Raw genomic sequence first — 18,772 nt, 5'->3', positions numbered from 1 at the left:
TATTAAAATTGTCATAGTTGTTTCAAGTGTCAGAAAGTGGAAAGTGAGGGATATGCGATTCTTATCCGTGCGTAAAATTGTCATAATAATAATATGAAGTTGACAATTATACAATATATACATATATATATATATATCAGAAAGAAAACAAAACAAACTTGTAATTTACAAAACTTTCCCCTCTTTTGTTTTATAAAGATAACTCGCACATAATATAATTTCCGTGCACAACGAAAAGAAGACAATTGAAGATGTTAACAACAACAATAACAACAACAAAAAAAAAAAAACAACAGCAACGTTGTTCTTTTTTTCTCTCATCATTTTTTTTTTTTTCTTATGCATTTGCGCGTTCACAATTTCTCGGAAGTGTGAGAAATTTTCGAAACCTCCAACACGCGGAAGCAAAAACACAATGAATCGTTTTAAAACTAATTGTTCTCGCGTTGAACCAAATGGAATTATATATTTCGTAATCATATACACGCGCGGCGCGGGTTCAACATCAGTCAGTAAGTCAGTCGGTAAGTCATTGAAGCGTGGGATTAACTATATATATACATATATACATATTAACGTGTTACAAGCCATTAGGTCAATATTACCTTATGTTACGTAACGATCTTGGGTGCAAAGATTTTTTTTTTACAATTTTACACCTCATTAATAACAAAAAAAAAAAACGGTAATACGCATTTTCATGTCTAGTGAAAGTTTGACGTTTGTCTCGTATATATGAATCATTTGATTAATAATAGACTTGTTTTTCTTTGCAATTTTTTTTATATTTTTTTCTACACGGTTCCTACATATAGTTTTGTTTAGCTTTAACTCTTAGAAATCACTCTAAAGTGAAAGAAATCACATTTTGGATACTTTTTACGAGTTTTTTTTAAAATTAATTTGTAGTTTACGTAAGCTAATGTTTGTAAAACTGAGGCTAATATGGAGCTTTTGGTTGGCGGTGAGATTTTGGATAAAAAGCTCCATGTTAGCCGTAGTTTTATCCACCCTAACTCTTAGAAATCACTCTAAAGTAAAATAAACACATTTTGGTTATATTTACAACAATTTTTGCAATTTTTTAGTGATTTATTTTAGTTAGTGTTTAAAAAAACTAAGGCTAATATGGAGCTTTTGGTCAATAGTGGAATTTTTGATAAAAAGCTCCATATTAGCCGTAGTTTTGTCCATCCTAATTCTTAGAAATCACTCTAAAGTAAAATAAACACATTTTGGTTATATTTACAACAATTTTTGCAATTTCTTAGTGATTTATTTTAGTTAGTGTTTAAAAAAACTAAGGCTAATATGGAGCTTTTGGTTGGCGGTGAGATTTTGGATAAAAAGCACCATGTTAGCCGTAGTTTTATCCACCCTAACTCTTAAAAATCACTCTAAAGTAAAATAATTTGGCTAATGTTAGTAAAACTATATGTCTAATATTTAAAAATAAAAAAAAATTATAAAATACTCATGAAACTTTACGGTATTCTTTGATAACAATCGAAACAATAAAAATGTCAACATCTAACGGTGGGATAAAGGGGAAATGGTAAAATAAAAATTATCAATAGAATTAATTTATTTCTCGTTATAAAATCAGTGACCTTTTCCAATTAAGGGTGTTGGATCGAAGTCGATATCGTCTGCCATTTGACTTTGCAATTGGCGCCCTCAATGAATAATTTATACAAGTCCCTTAGAATTTTCGCCTCCGTCTTTATAAAGATAGAGAGAGAGAGAGAGAAAAAACGCGCACTCGAGCCGACGATATTACAAAATTAATCTCGCCGATTGGCATCGGTAGAATCGGGCTTCCTCAAGTCTCCATAATCTACTCTTGTACCGTTACCAACGCACTTATTATGCAATCAATTATAATTACACCCAGATAAAAATCTAAAAGTTCTATAAAAATAGATAAAAAAAAAATACAAATTTTTTTCCATACACAAACGATAAAAATGATAATAACTCGCTTTTTTCTATTTTTTTTTTTAGTAATCATATACCAGCGAAACAAGTTTTTCAAAATATCTAAAAACTAGAATTTATAATTTATTTCCCTCCCTTTTGAGTCTATTTTATTTTATAAATTTTTTAGTTTTCTTAATTAAAATTTTATTATTAATCTTGTGCCTGTAAAATTATCAAATTGTAACGAAAATTTGTATTAATTTGATATTTTCAGTATCACTTTTAAATTGGCGTATAACTAATTGTATAAGAAAAATGGTTTTCATTGGCGTAAATTTTTTTTTTGGCAAATCCAATAAGGCGCGCAACGAAGAAAAAATGATCCGTCGTCTCGTTAACAGGAACCATAAATGTTAAGAGTGAAAAGCAAGAGGAAAAAAAAAAGTTGGCTGTTATCAAAAATGGAAAAAATTTTTATGAGTTATAAGCTTGTGGGCAAAGCATAATGGGGGTAAAGAGAAAAAAAATTGTTTCGCCTTAAAACGCCTCCTCGTGAGGCTTGTCTAACATACACACGATTGTCCTTTTTCTATACTCAACTTTCTTATGTGTTCTTTTCTCTCTCTCTCTCTCTCTCTCTCGCGACCTTCGATGTCTTCTTCTAAAAATCAGCAAGTCTTCACAAGTAAAACGCCTTTTTGGCAGACGTTCGCCAAACAGCCTCGAAATAGTGATAAAAGAAGCACAAAAAGAAAAAAACGTTCAAGGCCCTTGACTTGTAAAAAAAAGACACACACAACGATGTCTGACAAAGTTTCGCATTTGTTGGACTTATTTTGCAATGCAACTGACGGCTATTGTCCCTGTGAAATATGTGCAAACGCGGCTCGCGATACGACAGAAGTCAATAAATAACTCATGCAAGTGTAATATACGTGTGGTGCACGTGACTTGTATATTTCGTTACAAATGCAAAGGATTCATATTTTTCTGACACACACTCTGTTCTCGATAATATGAAAAAAAGAAGGTAGAAAAATCCCTTTTTTTAAAAGAGAAAATACAAAATTTTAATATATTAAAAAGATAAATACTTTTTTCATGTCGAAAAAATTCCACTTAAAAATTAATGAAACCTCAGGAGAAAGAGATTTTTTTTCTTTCCCCCCCTCCCTCCCTCCCCCCAAAAAAGGGGCAGTGTCATCTTTTTACGATTATTAACCACGTGTGGCTGCCCTTCGTCATGTTCAGTCCGATTACACCTATCAACTTCATCTTCTGACATGGTTGGGGAAAAAAAAAAAAATTAATGCACATCTGAGAGATGGGATTTTTTTATTCTATCCTCCTATCAGTGAAAACAATTTTTTTTTCTGCAAATTTTTTTTTTTTTGGTAGATTCCAAACCAAAAATACTTCAAACAATACAGAAACTATTTTAACGCTTTCTCTTCACAAAATATTAAAATTGAACACGTTTCCTGGTAACGAATATTAAAAAAAAAAAAAATATCTTGCGCAAAAAGACGAATATAATATTCTTCCTTGAGTAAAATTTCACGCAAAATTATGAAAGCAATATCCTCGATTTCAAGAGTGATTAACCCTTCGACCCACCCTTTAGAGATTCATATAGTCGATTATACGTCCTCGCGATCGTAAGCTGCTTGCCTTTAAAGATAAGCTGATCTTTACGATCATGGGTTTGATACGCCGAAGGCGGATATCCGAAGACGCGATACTTATACATATATACACTCTCTGCCCCATGGGAGGAAAAGAATTAAAGCCTCAAGGATAATTGTGAAAATTGTACCTATAAGTACAAAGCAAATTGAATATCTTAAGACTTTTATTTCGTTATTATACGACCCGTTTTTTTGCCCCTAGGTCAAAATATTCTTCTTGCCAATTTCGTTGTCCGGAAGTAGCATTTTCTGAAACACTATATAGTCAATTATTTTTTTTTTCATTATTCATTTTTTTTTAGTTTTGAAAAAAAAAAATGGAAAATCATATATCCGTCCCTGTATATGAAGTAGTAAAAAAATTTTTTGATAGCCGTCAATTTTAATAGCTGGAATGTTCAAGGTTAGCTGCCTATTTTTATGATGCGTCCCATAAACGTAAGAGTGTGGCGCAAAAGGTCACCAACCGACATATACCTTTACAATGTTAAAGGAATATGGCTTATGAAGTCTAGGTCGTTCTTACAGCGCTCGTTATCCAGCCTAAGTGGCGTATCTTTACCCTGACCATAGCATAAATGCTCCATATTCCACATGTCGTTTCCTTAACAAGAAAAAAAAAACATCATCTTCGCAGTTTCAATAAAAAAAAAAAAAAATAGGAAAAAAACTCTTACTTGCACTAAAAGTAATTTTTTACTTTTTCCTAGAAATCAAAATCAGTGGAAAAAAATTAATAGAAATTTTTATTTTGATGAAAGCTCCAAGGTGTTTTGTAAGAGTAGATAATTTTTTGAATACAAATTTTATAGTTGATCGAAATATTAGCGTTTATTATCCGGGTTTGGTAAATTTGTGGCTAAGTTGAGTTTTTCCGTTTGTGATTTACGTGAGCTAATGTTGATAAAACTAAGGCTAATATGGAGCTTTTGGATCACAGTAAAATTTCGGATAAAAAGCTCCATGTTAGCCCTAGTTTTATCCATCCTAACAATTAGAAATCAATCTAAAGTAAAATATTCACATTTTTGTTATATTTACAACAATTTTTGCAATTTTTTAGTGATTAAGTTTATTTAGTGTTTATAAAACTAAGGCTAATATGTAGCTTTTGGTCAATAGTGGAATTTCTGATAAAAAGCTCCATATTAGCCGTACGTGAGCTAATGTTGATAAAACTAAGGCTAATATGGAGCTTTTGGTTCACAGTGAAATTTCGGATAAAAAGCTCCATGTTAGCCCTAGTTTTATCCATCCTAACACTTAGAAATCAATCTAAAGTAAAATATTCATAATTTTTGTTACTTATTACAAGTTTTTTTCAATTTATTTATGGTTTACGTGAGCTAATGTTTGTAAAACTAAGGCTAATATGGAGCTTTTGGTTCACAGTGAAATTTCGGATGAAAAGCTCCATGTTAGCCCTAGTTTTATTTATCCTAACACTTAGAAATCAATCTAAAGTAAAATATTCACATTTTTGTTATATTTACAACAATTTTTGCAATTTTTTAGTGATTTAGTTTAGTTAGTGTTTATAAACCTAAGGCTAATATGGAGCTTTTGGTCAATAGTGGAATTTCTGATAAAAAGCTCCATATTAGCCGTACGTGAGCTAATATTTATAAAACTAAGGCTAATATGGAGCTTTTGGTTCACAGTGAAATTTCGAATAAAAAGCTCCATATTAGCCCTAGTTTTATCCATCCTAACAATTAGAAATCAATCTAGAGTAAAATATTCACATTTTTGTTACTTATTACAAGTTTTTTTTCAATTTATTTACGGTTTACGTGAGCTAATGTTGATAAAATTGAGGCTAATATGGAGCTTTTGGTTCACAGTGAAATTTCGGATAAAAAGCTCCATGGTAGCCCTAGTTTTATCCATCCTAACACTTAGAAATCAATCGAAAGTAAAATAAACACATTTTGGTTATATTTACAACAATTTTTTCAATTTATTTATGGTTTACGTGAGTTAATGTTGATAAAACTAAGGCTAATATGGAGCTTTTGGTTCACAGTGAAATTTCGGATAAAAAGCGCCATGTTAGCCGTAGTTTTATCCATCCTAACTCTTAGAAATCACTCTAAAGTGAAATAATCACATTTCGTTAATTTTTTAACTTTTTCAATTTGTTAAAAATTCTTTTTGAGTTAGTGATTTTAAAACTAAGGCTAATATTTTGATCAATTGTAAAATTAATTTTCCATAAGTCAACAATTGTTGTTTTAGAATAAAAAATTTTAAATAAATAAACTTTCAATGGAAAGTGGAAGATGACAGCGGAAACTTAATGCTTAAAAAAAAGGGACAAGATCGTGATTTCAATGCATGGCAAACGAGATCCCATCCCGTTTTGCACGCATTGATGCCTCTACAACAGCCAAGGGGCATTTCACGCTCAAAGAATCGGATCCGTTAAACTGATTGGGCCTAGATAAAGTTACCTGCCGGCAATGCCGATAATTATCAGCGCGATAGTCAATCTCCCCCCTCCTTTCTTTCTCCGATGAAGCGTCATGTATCACGATTGATCTCAAGGGATGTAAACAGGGGATTTGATATATAGAAGAGGGGAGGGAGGTGAAATCGGTTTGCAACGGGACACATCGTGAGGACCGCGTTAAGCGACCGGACATCGGTCCCGAGATGAAGACATCCTAGTAATACGTAAGTGAGTGTGGGTAATTTGCTCGACTTGCTAGACCACTTGTTTTGCCATAGAGTGTGCAAGCGAGATGGAAAAGGAGATTCACTTCAAGGTAGAAAGAGGGTGACATGCCGTTCAAGAAAACCAGTATATATATATACTTACACACAAACAGAAGTTCCGATCGATGGCAATTATGATCCTTCGATAATTATAGATGATTAATCAAACTCTTCAATAGTTGGAGAGGCCCCTGGGGGATTTTCATATTTTTTTCTTTCATCGATAGGATAGGACTTTTAAAAGGATATGTCCATCTTTTGTCCAATGAAGCATGTTGATATAGTTTTATTTTAAAAAATGGTAGTAATGTATATATATATATTGATTCCACTTTCTTTGTTGTTCGTTTTTAGATTCTTGCATTCGAGTCGCGTTCAAACAATTAACTTGCTTGGGCGATCTTGAGAGTCGGATCTCTAAAGGGATTGGAAGGAGCGGTTAATGAGGGTTTTTTTTCCGTAATTCTGGGGAAATCGAGATGAGGAGTTTTGCGAGAAATAGGCGCAGGTGCTAATGTTTTTATTGTGCTCTTTCTCTTTCTTTTAAAATTGATATAGTTACGGGTTTTAAAAGTAATTTTTACATCAGAAATGTTAGATTTTGGTAATATATTGTAATTGATTTTTTTTTAATTTAGAGTGATTTCTAACAGTTTGGATGGATAAAACTAGGGCTAACATGAAGTTTTTTAACCAAAAACCTTCTATGCTGGCAAAAAGCTCCATATTAGCCTTAGTTTTATTAAATTATTTCAAGAAAATCGAGTAAAATTGTCGATAAAAAGTGCAAAAAAAAGTTCTGAAATACAGTTTAAAAGCAATTTTACTGAACAAATGTGAAGAATTTACAGGAGCTGGATGTTTTTCCAAAACAAAATTTCGTAATTAATCAAACGCTCCATGTTAGCCCTAGTTTTAATAGACTCGGGCCTCGAAAACCGCAAAAATAATTAAAGAAAAATTTTGCGAAAAGAGACTAAAATTCAGTTTAAATGACTTATTGAATAAATTCAATAATTTTGCAGGAGGTTTTTCGAACCAAAATTTAGTGAAAAATCAAAAGCTCCTTGTTAGCCTTAGTTTTAATAAACCCGTTCCTCGAAAATTGCAAAAAAATTGGAGAAAAAAATTCAAAAAGGGACTCACATTCATTTTAAATGCGATTTTACTGAACAAATACAAAAACTTTGCAGGAGCCAGATAATTTTTCGAATCAAAATTTTGTAATTAATCAAATGCTCCATGTTAGCCCTAGTTTTAATGGACCTGTTCCTCGAAAACCGTAAATAATTAAAGAAAAAGTGCGAAAATTGACTAAAATTCAGTTTAAATGCGATTTAACAGAACAAATACAAAAACTTTGTAGGAGCCGGATCATTTTTCAAACCCTAATTTTGTAAGAAAACGAAAGCTCCATGTTAGCCCTAGTTTTAATGTACTTGTTCCTCGAAAACCGCGAATAATTAAAGAAAAAGTGCGAAAATTGACTAAAATTCAGTTTAAATGCGATTTTACAGAACAAATACAAAAACTTTGTAGGAGCCGAATTTTTTTTCGAACCGTAATTTTGTAAGAAAACGAAAGCTCCATGTTAGCCCTAGTTTTAATGGATCTGTTCCTCGAAAACCGCGAATAATTAAAGAAAAAGTGCGAAAATTGACTAAAATTCAGTTTAAATGCGATTTTACAGAACAAATACAAAAACTTTGTAGGAGCCGAATTTTTTTTCGAACCGTAATTTTGTAAGAAAACGAAAGCTCCATGTTAGCCCTAGTTTTAATGGATCTGTTCCTCGAAAACCGCGAATAATTAAAGAAAAAGTGCGAAAATTGACTAAAATTCAGTTTAAATGCGATTTTACAGAACAAATACAAAAACTTTGTAGGAGCCGAATTTTTTTTCGAACCGTAATTTTGTAAGAAAACGAAAGCTCCATGTTAGCCCTAGTTTTAATGGATCTGTTCCTCGAAAACCGTAAATAATTAAAGAAAAAGTGCGAAAATTGACTAAAATTCAGTTTAAATGCGATTTTACAGAACAAATACAAAAACTTTGTAGGAGCCGGATCATTTTTCGAACCGTAATTTTGTAAGAAAACGAAAGCTCCATGTTAGCCCTAGTTTTAATAAAATTATTTCGAAAAAATCGTGCAAACTTGGCAAAAAAAAGGTGTAAAATCAACATTAAATACGATTTTGCTGAACAAATACAAAAACTTTATAGGAGCTTGATATTATTTCGAACCAAAATTTAGTAAAAAACAAAAAGCTCCAGGTTAGCCCTAGTTTTATCTAAAGGCACCTAGGAGGCCCATAGGAGCAACATGTAATTTTCAAACGAAAATTTTATTTAAAATCAAAAGCCCCATATTAGCCCTAGTTGTATCAGAAAATAAAGCCATAAACCCTTTTTTTCTACAAACCAAATGATTGAATATATTTTAGAGCCAATTTTTGATTACATAGGCAAAACAAGACCTTGGACATAAGAAGAGGTTGATTTGCGCGACAGAAAACTTTAAATTAGAACGCGGAACGTACTCTAATTGGCAGATAACTGGTCTTTGAGGCGCATTGCATGTGGTTTAAAGTGCAGTCACAGAATAGAGTGACTGACCAGTGTATGTGTGTGTGTATGCACTGCCGGATGTAGAAAATCACAGAACTAGTCCCATGTGGAGATAGATGTCTCTACTCACTCAAGGAAATAAAACATTCTATTCCTCGAGGGAAACTAATCCCTCGACACCCGCAAACGATAATTCCACATCAATTTTTTTTTTGTCAAGGGTTTTTTTGTTTTATATACAAAAATTTTAAAATTTTTTAAATGTTGAAAACTTTTTTGCCTTATATTTTGAATGAGAAATTTAAATTGATGATTTTAACTTGAGAAAAAAAGAATATTGTAGGTGTAAATTATGTACTCTCACTGTGCCACTGTAACAGTGAGAAGGAGCGTAAGTACAGTTATAAAGGGCTCGCGTGCCGCCGCATTAACGAACGTTAATAAACATATCTGCAAATCGGTGCCGGCATTTCTTCCGCGTGTGCAACCATTCGATATATATACATATATGGTACTTTATGAGCTTAGGCACGTTCGTTTCTATAATAATATCCTCACTAATTATCTCTTCCATTAACCCTTGTGCACTTTTGTGCGACTCCTATTTATTTTCGATTCAAAATGTTGCAATTGTTTTCTTTCCCAAGATGGGCGTTAATTTATGTGGAAACTAAGGTGAATAGATAAAAATTTTAAATTATTCGATTTGCGATTTAAAAAATGAGGCTCCTAAAGGAGTTGTTGGTTTTTTCCAAGTAGAATTTTGTGGTTGATCGAAAGCTCCAGGTTAGCCCTAGTTTTAACCATCCTATTTCTTAGAAATCGCTTTAAAATAAAAAAAAATCACTTTTTTACAATTTTTTTAGTAGTTTAGTTAGTTTTTGTAAAACTAAGGCTAATATGGAGCTTTTTGTAGTCATTGGAATTTCGCACAAAAAGCTCCATTTAGCCGTAGTTTTATCCAAAGGCTCCTAGGAGCCGTTTACAAAAAAGCGTCTTACAAATCACCGAATGACGCAACTATACTACTGTCAAATAAAACATCATTTATTGTCAACAGAGTTCATTAATAATTTGAAATTGTGTGTTCCACGGAGTGTAATTTTCAGTCTCTCGGTGAAATAAAAGTTAAGAGCACGTTTGACGCCACACGCCAACTGGGGTGAAGCAATTTCAAGCGACAGCATAAATCTTGATTACTATCGGAGATAGGATTGCAAAAAAAAGCCCCAGCGACCTATGTGTGTTGACCTATTTCCACACACACATATATACACATACCGCAAGAGAAAACAATGCCCCCAAGATTCAAATTCAAATCCCACTTACTTTCATTTGAAAATTGTTATTATTCAAGTAAATAAATATAAAAAAAAAAACAGAATTACCATTTTTATCCACAAGATTATATCTATAAATAATCGTGGCAATTATCTAATTGCAGTCGTGTGTGTGTGTGTATATTTGCAAAAAGGATTAAATGGAGAATAAATTAGATAGATATATAAATGTGAAGAAAAAAAAAAATTATTTGAATGTAACGAGAAATATACAGATTGAAATTGTATGACTGCTTATAAAACTATAATGTATACTGCAGCCGGAAATGTTGCAAATAATTCTTCTGTAACGCTATAATAGAAAATTCCATATTATTCGACTGACCGATTCCTATATATAAGAGAAAGCATCGTGTAATACGTTACGCATATGCTTATAATATATATATTTCTAAAGCAGTCAATTGCTTTAGTTATAGAATGCAAAATTTTTCTATCAACACATTTTATAGTTAAAGAATTTAAGAGATATAAAAGAATAATTTTCTTTTTTTTTCTTGGCAAAAAAATTTATTTAGTGATTTACATGAAATGGTTTTTGGTAAAACTAAGGCTATAATGTAGAGATTTTGGTTAACAGGGAAATTTTTTTTAAAAAGCTCCATGTTAGCCGTAGTTTTATCCATTCTAATTCTTAAAAATCACTTCGAAGTTAAATAATCAGTTTTCAGTTTTTACCACTTTTTAAATATTTTTAGTTGTTTACCTGAGCTAATGCTAGTAAAACTAAGGCTAATATGGAGCTTTTGGTTCACAGTGAAATTTCGGATAAAAAGCTCCATGTTAGCCCTAGTTTTATCCATCCTAATTCTTAAAAATCACTTCGAAGTTAAATAATCAGTTTTCCGTTTTTACCACTTTTTAAATATTTTTAGTTGTTTACCTGAGCTAATGCTAGTAAAACTAAGGCTAATATGGAGCTTTTGGTCCACACTGAAATTTTAGATAAAAAGCTCCATATTAGCCCTAGTTTTACTAACACCCATCTCCTAAAAATCGTTAAAAAAAAAATTGAAAATTTTTTTCTTAATAAAATTGTCACTCCTGAATTAGTGTACCATAATTTTTTAATTTAATATCAAAAATGTCTCTCGAATCCGATTTAAAAATCTCAAACTATAAATTAACATTTATTTATAAGCCAGCAAACAAAATAAAAATAAGACTGCATAAAACCGGAAGTAGTAAATGCAATTCACGATTAGGAGAGTATATTGATTCCCCTGTGAATATGTTCTCTCTCTCTCTCTCTCTCTCTCTCTCTCTCTCTCTCTCTTTCTCTTGAGAAGTTGGAGAACGAGTTTGCTAATTCAATCGGAGAATTTAAACAAATATGAAACAGGTTCACCGAAGCATGTAATTTTCGGCGTACTTCCCTTTATTACGCAGAGAAGGTACTTGATTATTCTGTTTCCTTGATGCGTCGTCACGCAAACGCATCATCTTTTTTTTTCATATATTGAAATAAAATATGATCCGAGCAGAAAAAAATAGCTAAAAAAAAGATATCAAAAGAGAAGTCATGCGATCATATATACCGATTGAACTTGAAGTGATCAAAAGATGAGAATCTTAAATCTTTTCTGATTGGATTTAAATCAATCGCAGTAATTAAACCTAAGCTTCGCACCGCTAGAATGAAAGTTAGACAAGAGAGTGAATTTATTACACTTCCGGATGGTGGGGAAAAAATATATTTTATATTATAACGTTCAGTCGATATAATAAATTATTATATATACATTTGCTGAGAGCTAAAATTACTCGACATATGTGCAATTAGAGCAAAGTTGCGCATTAGAAATTAAATTTGTAAAAAAAACAGCTTTTTAAATTTGCAATTTTTTTATGTAAAAAAAAACATATAGGTATGCGTTACGAAATCGTGAGATCGTCTCTCGGTTTGAATTTAACACGACCCGCATATGCATGCGGTACAAGCTTGGTCAGATGCAATATATACATATACGATGCGCTGGATTCATCATCGGATTGCTCAACACAAGAGGAACCCAACATGGCCCGAACATGGCCCAAAGAGAAATTGAGAGTTCAATATTTATGAACGTGGCAGAGAGCAAGAGAGAGAGAGAGAGAGAGAGAGAGACGAGCAAGGCGAACATCGTACAAGGTACTTATAATACTTTGTCCTCATGCACCTCGCAAGGACGTTGCAAACTTTCGATTTCTACAAAAGAGCATTTTTCACCCATAACCGCTTATGTTTGCCCCTTTTTTTCCAACGCGACGACGTCCCGCGATTTATAGCACAAAAAAAAATTTTCAAGTATATATACCAAGTATGGAAAATTTTGTTCTGCAATTTCGTCAATAACTCGTTCTTCTTTTTCTTTTTCGTCGTAAATAATCCATTGACACCTTCCAATGAGGATTACACCTTTCGGAGGCCTTTTCGAGTCATTGAAAAAAGGTGTCAGGGTTTTTTTTTCGAGAAAATTTCAATGAGATAATTGTATAATTAACGACAAAGCGATGATTTTGGCACAATATTTGCAAAGATTTTTTTTCTTTAATGTGAAAAAAAAGGTGTAAAATTCAGTTTAAAAGCAATTTTACTGAACAAATGTGAAGAATTTAGAGGAGCTGGATGTTTTTCCAAAGCAAAATTTTGTAATTAATCAAACGCTCCATGTTAGCCCTAGTTTTAATGGACCTGGGCCTCGAAAACCGCAAAAATAATTAAAGAAAAATATTGCGAAAAGAGACTAAAATTCAGTTTAAATGTGATTTTATTGAATAAATACAATAATTTCGCAGGAGCCTAATGTTTTTCGAAGCAAAATTTAGTGAAAAATCAAAAGCTCCTTGTTAGCCTTAGTTTTAATGGACCCGTTCCTCGAAAATTGCAAAAAATATTGGAGAAAAAATTCAAAAAGGGACTCACATTCATTTTAAATTGCGATTTTACTGAACATTTCAACATTCAAACCCAATTTTTGTAATTAATCAAATGCTCCATGTTAGCCCTAGTTTTAATGTACCTGTTCCTCGAAAACCGCGAATAATTAAAGAAAAAGTGCGAAAATTGAACAAAATTCAGTTTAAATGCGATTTTACAGAACAAATACAAAAACTTTGCAGGAGCCAGATCATTTTTCAAACCCAATTTTTGTAAGAAAACGAAAGCTCCATGTTAGCCCTAGTTTTAATGGACCTGTTCCTCGAAAACCGCGAATAATTAAAGAAAAAGTGCGAAAATTGACTGAAATTCAGTTTCAATGCGATTTTACAGAACAAATACAAAAACTTTGTAGGAGCCGGATCATTTTTCAAACCCTAATTTTGTAAGTAAACGAAAGCTCCATGTTAGCCCTAGTTTTAACAAACCCTTCTCTAGAAAATCACACATTACTTTAAAAAATTATCTAAAATTTACTTTTACTGCGATTTTCACAACAAAAAACAATAACTCTGCAGGAGCTGCATATTTTTTTCAAACAAAAATTTTGTGATTAATCAAATGGTCAATGTCAGCCCTAATTTTACTAATCCTTCATTCCTTCTTATCATTTCGTACATCATTAGAACACTTTTTCAAAAAAAAAAAATTCTTGAAATACAATTTCCACTCTTAAAAAAAACCGGTTGTGCTTAATTAAAATAATGAGAAGATGACTATCATCACTGATATTGTGTTGGTAAAGAAACTAAATTTAGTTCATTGCAAGTTTAGTGATAAAGTTTCTACCTGATTACCTTGCTGGTTTTTAGCATCTTGCTATTTTAAAACCAGATGCAATTTCAGGTACAAAGTCATTACAGCAATGAAGTAAAGTTTTTACTCCGATTGTCAATTTTCATTTTATGTAAAACTCTCTTGTTTCTCATAGAGAAAAACACGTTTTAAAAAAAATAAACCTTTTTTTGTTAATTTTATAAATATATAAATTTATCATGAAAAATAATCTGTTTCTCTATATTAATAAAATGTGTTAAAACATTCAGATTTTTAGAACGATGATCAGAAAAAAAAAGTTTATTGTCCGTGTATTATGAAATAAAATAAAAAAATATCTAAATGTCTCTTCTGCGTATAATTATTTCAATTCGATATGCTAAAGGAATTTTCTTCGTGCGGTTTCTGAGAAACTCTCAACTGTGACGTGGTTCGTTGCCTTCTTTCCCTTTAGACAAATACAATCCATGTACGAATCGATTATAAAGGCTAAAAGAAATATTGCATCAAAGTTAAAACAAAACGTCAGGATTTGTAATTGATGGATATTTTGAAATCAATTTTCATGTTAGTTTAATATACATTTATATTATTTTTATTAACTTTTATTATTAGAGAAATAAATTTTTTTGTCAAGGTTAATGTCATTATTGTGTAATTATTAATATTATTATTATTATTATTATTATTTTGTATTATTTCTATTAAAATTGTGTGTTTCATCATTTTATTCATTTGCATATATGGTCATCAATTACGTCATTTTATCAAACGTAGCAATAAGGATTTAACATTAAAAAGAAATATAAACTAATAAAAAACTTTAAAAAATTTATTTCTCACTTTTCTTATTTGTTTTATAAATATTATTGAAAAGGAATTTTAATTTGAAAAAAAAGAACATATTTCGAGATTTTCATGTGAAGAAAAATTTTTTCTCGAAACAATGGCAGTGATAAAAACTGTCATAAGAAATTTAGATCCTAGTATATATACACGCGTTGACCTCGCGTATTTTAGAACGCGAACGTGAGTTACGTGCCTTGGCAGGCCCAAGGCTGTAACACACAACCCTGCTCACACATTTAATACAAGTCTCTATTATCAGTAAAGTTCCTCTCATTTTCCTTTAGAAATTCATATTCATTTTCAGCTCAATAATTTATTAAATTATTATACACAAACATATTTTTATTTATATTTTATAATAATTTTTTTTTTTATTTATTTACAAAATGTGCTAATAATTTTTTTTTAATATTGTATTTGAAAATAAGATAATTATGTACATGAATCTAATTTTCATAGTGCGCGATCATATCTTGTTTAAGACGCCCACAAAATCTATTGGTATATATATATATAGTGAAACGAAACTTATGGGGAAAACGCACATAGTTGCTGCCAACGAAAGCGAAATTGCAGCACTACAGGTTGGCTACTGGTGCCTTGCGAAATTCATTTTGCAGGGCGAAATTTTATGAGATGCAACGTTACCTTCAGAAAACGTAAATATATTTGAAAGTTATCGAAAAAAAATCACAGAGTTTTAAATCTTCGCAATATATTTGACACTGGGCGTTAAATCATTAAAAATCATGTTTTATTGCAATATTAAATAAAATGGGGCAGATATTTTTAAAGTAGAAATTTACGAGAGAATGAGGCTTCAGAATAGCCCTAGATTTATAAAAAAAAATTCACAAAAATCATTGACGAAGAATTAAAAGATGCGAAAAGAGACTAAAATTAAAGTTAGAGTGCGATTTTACTGAACAAATACAAAAACTTTGTAGGAGCCGGATATTTTTTCGAACCAAAATTTAGTGAAAAATCAAAGGCTCCATGTTAGCCCTAGTTTTAATGGACCTGTTCCTCGAAAACCGCGAATAATTAAAGAAAAAGTGCGAAAATTGACTAAAATTTTAGTTTAAATGCGATTTTACTGAACAAATACAAAAACTTTGTAGGAGCCAGATCATTTTTCGAATCGTAATTTTGTAAGAAAACGGAAGCTCCATGTTAGCCCTAGTTTTAATGGACCTGTTCCTCGAAAACCGCGAATAATTAAAGAAAAAGTGCGAAAATTGACTAAAATTCAGTTTAAATGCGATTTTACTGAACAAATACAAAAACTTTGTAGGAGCCGATACATTTTTCAAACCAAAATTTTGTAAGAAAACAAAAGCACCATGTTAGCCCTAGTTTTAATAAAATTATTTCATAAAAAACACGAAAAATTTGAAAAAAGTCCAAAAAAAGGTGTAAAATTAGTGTTTTTTAAGGTATGATTTTTTTAAAACTAGGGCTAACATGCACAATTTGGTTTCTTAAAAAATTTTGGTTTGAAAACATATCAGTCTCCTATAAAGTTTTTGTATTTGTTCAGTAAAATCGCTTTTAAACTTGATTTTAGACCTTTTTTTGCTAAATTTGTCCAATTTTCTTGAAATAATATTATTAAAACTAGGGCTAACATAGAGGTTTTGTTTTCTTACAAAATTTTCGTGCAAAAAAATATCTGGCTCCTGCTAAGCCATTGTATTTGTTTATCAAAATCGTAGTAAACCTAAATTTTACTCCTATTTTGCCCTTTTTTTTGTCTTTTTCTTGAAATTTTAATTTAAAAAAAAATTCCTTTGTTTTTATAAAGCTCCAACGAATCATTTGAAATCCCTTAACAACTCACATGGAATATCCGGTGTGCGTTTTAGACCCACGTGAAAGAAAAAGGAACTTTCACATTCTTTTTAAGAGCGTCAGTATATCTAATAATTAGACTCTCAAGATGTAGAATATTAATGTCAGTATTTAGCAAATGTTGCACGAGTGTCATTGTCTCGGGTAATTGCAAGTTTTCGTTTACTATTATTGACTCGAGACAATAATTAAAGTAACTATTGTCCTGCCTTATAGTCCATTAGCGTTTCGTTATAAGTTACCTTATGTCAGGTCAAGGATCGTCAAGAGTTAAAAAAAAGTCTCAAACGAAAAATTGGTCCCTGACTTTTTACGACTTTAATATGCTCTATTTAATAATACCAAATTTTATAAAGAATACCAATAATAATAATTTTCGAATATTATCGAAATTTTTTTTCAAAAGAGAACTTTTATTCATCAAAAATCTTTAATGAAGATTGCTTCTTTAAGAAAATGAAGCATAAAGAAAAAGAAAATTTCAAAATGTTCCTTATATATAATTAAGAAATGAAAAAGATTGATAGGTGGAATTAATTTGTAATTGGAAAAACTACAGTTATTATATACCTTTTCGTTCCATAGAAGAGTAATTGTTATACTATTAGACACAAGAATGTTGATTGGTATTATTGCTCTGTCATTAACGCAATATTGTATTAAAGTATCTTTAACGGTAGCTACTTTTTAACAACTGGTATCGATAATTTGTCGCATTAATATCATCATCTTTCTGTTATTGACGAATTAAAAATAATTTTGAAAAAAAATTTATTTAATTATTTCAAATTATTTATAATTTAAAAAAAAAAACGTCAAATAAAAGAGAGAATTTATAAATGTTATATTATATATTCACTGTATAATCATATCTCTATTGTTTTCACAATGTTGAATTGTTGTTTAAGAGGACAATTAAAAATTCAAATGCACTTCCTTGTAAACATCAAAACAAAAATTACAATGATAATTGTTTAATGATTATCATTGCAAATATTGTGTTACATAAAAATAGCCTTGGTATTATATTTACAACTTTGTAGAAAAATTAATTTTAGACTCATTGTAAATCGCAATAAAACTGAATTTTAGATAATTTTTTAAAGTAATGTGTGATTTTCTAGAGCCGGTTTCATTAAAATTAGGACTAACCTGGAGCTTTTCGTTTTTTACTAAATTTTAATTGGAAAAAATATCAAGCTCCTATAAAGTTTTTGTATTTGTTCAGTAAAAACGCAATTAAACTTGATTTTACACATTTTTTGCTAAGTTTGCACGATTTTCTCGAAATAATTTTATCAAAACTAGGGCTAACATGGAGCTTTCGTTTTCTTACAAAATTACGGTTCAAAAAATGATCCGGCTCCTACAAAGTTTTTGTATTTGTTCAGTAAAATCGCATTTAAACTAAAATTTTAGTCAATTTTTGCACTTTTTTTTAATTATTCGCCTTTTTCGAGGAACAGGTTCATTAAAACTAGGGCTAACATGGAGCTTCCGTTTTCTTACAAAATTACGGTTCGAAAAATGATCCGGCTCCTAGAAAGTTTTTGTATTTATTCAGTAAAATCGCATTTAAACTAAAATTTTAGTCAATTTTCGCACTTTTTCTTTAATTATTCGCGGTTTTCGAGGAACAGGTCCTTTAAATCTAGGGCTAACATGGAGCTTTCGTTTTCTTACAGAATTACAGTTCGAAAAATGATCCGGCTCCTAGAAAGTTTTTGTATTTATTCAGTAAAATCGCATTTAAACTAAAATTTTAGTCAATTTTTGCACTTTTTCTTTAATTATTCGCGGTTTTCGAGGAACAGGTACATTAAAACTAGGGCTAACATGGAGCATTCTTTTATCCACTAAATTTTGGTTAAAAAAAATATCCACTTCCCGAAATGTCATCATATTCTTTTGTCAAAATCTCACTTAATTTGAATTTTAAAAGCAAAATTCGAGTAAAATATAATTTTACTCTTCTTTTTTTAATTTTTTCGCACATTTCTCGTAACACTTAAAATTTAGTTTCGATGAAGGAATGTAAGGAGAATAAAAAACAGACATTAGGTAACACATTAATTTACCAGCAATAGTGAAATAACAATATTGAGATTATTCACATGAGGAAGTTGGAATTTTTTTTCTTT

This window comes from Leptopilina boulardi, unplaced genomic scaffold, assembly GCF_019393585.1.
Source record: "Leptopilina boulardi isolate dan_hultmark-lab unplaced genomic scaffold, ZJU_Lbou_2.1 LbouV2_4, whole genome shotgun sequence".
Classification (NCBI taxonomy): Eukaryota; Metazoa; Arthropoda; class Insecta; order Hymenoptera; family Figitidae; genus Leptopilina; species Leptopilina boulardi.
The sequence above is the reverse complement of the archived record's forward strand: the minus strand, read 5'-3'. Positions refer to the sequence as shown.